Below are 4,708 nucleotides of genomic sequence, written 5' to 3'. Positions count from 1 at the left end.
GACCTTCGGAAGAGCAGTCGGGTGCTCTTACCCACTGAGCCATCTCACCAGCCCAGCTATTATAACTTATTGATGGATGCAAAATATGCAAAAGATATAAATTATATAAATACTTGCAAAGAGATAGGGAAATTATATTGTCTTGTGTGGTTGGTTTCTTTATCTTCTTTATGACAGGGTGGACCTAGGGTTTGCACATGCTATGCTGCTATACAAGTTACTCAAGTTAACCTTAAATTCACGGTATAGGCCACATAGGTCTTTCTCTAGCCTCAAGCCAAGAGCTGGGATTACAAACTTGAGACTCGAGGCCCAGCGAAGTCTGTCCAGAAAATGATCTATAGTAGTTGTACTTTGGAATTCAAATAAATATGTTCTTAAGCATGTAGCAAGCAAAGGTTTAAAAAAAAGAAAGAAAGAAAAGAAAGTAGCAGATAAATAACATTATCATATGCCCTTACATCAGGCAGAAATGACTAGAGAAGCCCTAGTAAACCAGCCAGCTTGAATTCCTGATTGACAGTCCAGGGCAGAACAGAGCATCTCCCCTGGGGTGGGGCTCTCAAGGACAAATTGCAAGCAGCAGATAGATAGAAAACCATCAAAGGAGGCTCTTACAACATCCAGCAGAAACCACTGGGATTCCCAGCTAAAAGCAGTCCAGCTGGACCTTCTAGTCGGGAGCCCCAAACACAGCTTTCTCTCTACGGAGGAGCTCCTGGCCTGCGTTCGCACCACAGGTATCTATCTATGTGATGGGATAAACAATAATGACCTCTATTGGAAATGGCTTACAGTCTAGCTGTTCTCAAGGGCACAGTGTCTTAAACACATTAGCCATTTGTTGTTCTCCCTCCTTGTCACGGAGCCCAGCTGCAGCGGGGGCAAACGTGCCCATCGCTTATTCTCAACGTCAGTTCTAAATAAGTGCAAACAGCGCATGGCAATTTAGCAATACAAATTCTCCGACATCTACAAACAGAATTTGATTGTGTTCTTTCAGTGTGTGTGTGTGTGTGTGTGTGTGTGTGTGTGTGAGAGAGAGAGAGAGAGAGAGAGAGGGAGAGAGAGAGAGAGAGAGAGAAGAAGAAGGAGGAGGAAGAGGAGGAGGAGGAGGAGGAGGAGGAGGAGGAGGGAGACTGACTGACTTGTGATGTATCGCTGGCTGCCCTGGAACTCGCTATGCAGACCAGATTAGCCTTGAGCTTCGGAGGCAGCTCCACTAGCCTGGAATTAAAAGCATGCGCCACCACACCAACGTTTTGGGTTTTATAGTTTTAATTATGTATATATGTGTGTATGTATCTGTCTATGAGAACAATGGAATTCAGAAGACTGTGACAAGATACCAAGGAGCTAGAGTTGTAGACAGTTGTGAGCCACCTGCTGTAGGTGCTGGGACCTGAACTCAGGCCCTCCTCCTTAAGAGCAATCTGTACTTTTAATCACTAAGCCATTTCTCTGGCTCTCAGATGGAGTTTTAGTACATGCTCCAAGTTAAGTATGATAGTTTCAAAGTAGAATACAAAGACTAGAAGGTGCTTACATAAACCTCATGGCAGCTCCAAAGCAAAAAGGACCTTTGTTGTAGACAGCAGGCATATGATAAAGGAGGCAAAGAACAGCACTGAAAAGTCATCAAACTGAAAAGGTTAATACGTCCAGAATGAAGGAAATGGAAGACAGAACAGAGCAAATGAAATGACAAATCCTACCGAACAACGATTGCTCTAAATGTAAACCTAATACATGGGAGCTGAACAGAATCTGTTGAAGGAACAACCAGAATTCTATCACATGCTGCCAGTGTGAGACTGCAGCGTTGGGGGACACGTGATCTGAAGGGAAATCAAAAGGTATTTCTCATGAATAAGTGCAGGAGGAACTGTACTTACATCTAGCAAAATTCATTGAAGTAAAATAATTCTCAGAGGAAATGAAGGTCATTATATCAATATTATAATAAAAGGGTGATCAGGAGGGTACAATGATTATAACCAGGTAGACAATCAACAATGAAGTAACTAAGTCAATACAGCAAACAATAATGGCACTTAAGAGACAAGGAGAAAGCAATAACATAATACTAAGAGACCTTGGTACCTCACATTAAAAACTGATAGATTGCAGAAACAAAAAAATTACAAGAAAACCTTGAACTTAAAATATATAAGCCAAGCCGAACTAGCGTGTATAAATGAAATTTTCATCCAGTGGTGACAAGAATACATGTTCTGTTCAAGTGCACACAGAACATTCTCCGGACTAGATCATGCATGTGGTCACAAAACAAAATGACTTAAAATGATTGATACTCTATTAAGTACCTTCCAGCCATAATCCTCTGAGTTGTTATATTTCTGTGTTGTGAAAGGTTATAAAGTTAGTACTAGAGAGATTGGACAGTTCATAAATGTGTGATAATTAACATAAAAATTATTAGACAAATGGAAAATGAAAATACAATATACCCCCAAACCATTAGACACATGGAAATGAAAATACAATAATATATCAGATACAGCAAGGGTAGTTCTGAGATGGAAGGCTAAAGAAATGAATGGCTACCTTAGGGGAAAAAGTCTAAAAGAAGCACCACCTTTACATGTGAAGGAGCTAGAGATGGGCTGATGAACTAAGCCCAAACTTGCCAGAAAGAGGGAAGTGAGACCCATCCCATACGCAAGCACCAATCCCTGATAGTACTAGTGATACTGTTATGCTTGCAGACTGGAGACTAGCATGGCTGTCTCTGAGAGGTTTCACCCACCAACTGACTCAGACAGATGCAGACACACACAGCCAGACAGTGGATGGAACTTGGGCAGCCACTAGGGAGATAGGAATGCCACAGGAAGACAGAGTCAACTAACCTGGACTTTTGGGGGCTCTCAGAGACTGAACCACCAACCAAAGAACACACAGGGGCTGGACCTAGGCCTCCACACTCATATGTAACAGATATGCAGTTTGGTCTTCATTCAGGTTCCCAACATCTGGAGGTGGGAGACTATCCCAAAAGCTGTTACCTGTACGTGGGATAAGTTCTTCTAGCTGGGCTGCCTTGTCTGGCCTCAGTGGGAGAGGATGTGCCTAGCCTCAGAGAGACTTGATGTGCCAGAGTGGGAGGATACCCAAGGGGGGCCCTTGTACACTGTGGGACACAGGTAGAACCATGAAGTCAGAAAGCCCTGAATTCTTATTCAATTCCCCAGTTACTGTGACCTGAACAGTAACTTCACTGCACCTGTTTACTGCTGTAAAATATGGAAAACAGTATTATTTATTTTGTACAATCAGACATAAGTCTGTGTGTAAAATATAATTTATAAACTTGCTTAGAATATAATAACTGTACAAATCAAAAAATATGGTACACTGTATGTTCATCTCAGCAGACGAAGAACAAACATTTGACAAAATCCATTAATTCTTTCTGATAAGAACTCCTGACATAACTAGGTATGAGGCTGCACCTCGGCAGAACCAGGACCACATGTCCCAAGCCCACAGCCAACAATGCACTCCATGGAGGGACCATGAGAGTTTCTCCTCAGGAATAGAAGAAATGTGTGTTTGTAACTTGTAACCAGAGCAGTCCAGCTAGAAAAATACATACAGCCCAGACCGGAAAGGAAGAAGCAAAAAGGGAGAAGACATGGCCTAATCTATGGAAAGCCCTGAAGATTCTTGCATTGGATAATTTTCTAATCACTGTAACAAAATGTCTCAAGGACAGATAAAGGAGGAAAGATTTACTCTGGCTCACAGTTTCTGGGATCTCAGTCTGACCAAGTTAGCTCAGTCAACTGGGTCTCAAGGGAGGGAGCGAGGACTGAAAAGACAAAGACAATTAGACAACACTGTATAACCTGACTCCAGCCAGCGCTGAGGCTGAATCAGGTTTATTTCTCTCCAGCCTGCTTTTATACCATTTTGAGTACATGCAAAGAATAAGGTCAGTTCTAGGTCAAGGAATAAACAAGGCAGTAAACAAAGTCTCAGGATCCCAGTTTCTAGGGGCTCACCAGGATGTCCAAGATAAAGGAATGTCACAGCTGAGGTTTACCTTGAGTTTAGTATTAGTCCAAATGTAAATATTCTTATCTGAGCCCACTTCCTTATCCTAGCCCAAAGTCAAATTCCTGCCTGAAACCCTTTCTTTGTTCTAGGCCGAAGTCAGATTCCTGCCTGAGACTACCAATGTCAGATTCTTGCCAAGTTTCTAGATGCGGCCCCCACATCAGTCCATCTTGGCAGGGAAAGCATGGCGGACAGCAGGAACAGCTTAGTCTTGTAGGCAGGAGTTTGTGGTATCTGGTGCTCATGTAGTGCACACAGGAAGTAGCTAAATCGGAGCAGGTCTGGGCTGTTAACCAGGCTAAAGGCTTTTCAAGGCTCCACAGTCCTCCTAAATAAAGCCAGCTGGCCAAAAAGCATACAAAACATGGACTTGTGGGGGACATTTCTGACTCAAACCATAATGACTCTCAAGCAGAAACTGTCAGAACCAATAAACTCAGTAAAGCTCCATGATACAAACATAGGTTGTGTTTCTTGTATAGTAACAATGAACTATTGCTAAAGGAATTTAAGGAAACAATCTCATTTATAACAGCCTAAGTAAGTGGCATCAAAACAAATCTAACCAGAAGACAGATGTGTACACTAAAAACACCAATGGGAGAATTAAAAAAGACACACAAAT

This window comes from Mus pahari, chromosome 9, assembly GCF_900095145.1.
Source record: "Mus pahari chromosome 9, PAHARI_EIJ_v1.1, whole genome shotgun sequence".
Taxonomy (NCBI): Eukaryota; Metazoa; Chordata; class Mammalia; order Rodentia; family Muridae; genus Mus; species Mus pahari.
The sequence above is the reverse complement of the archived record's forward strand: the minus strand, read 5'-3'. Positions refer to the sequence as shown.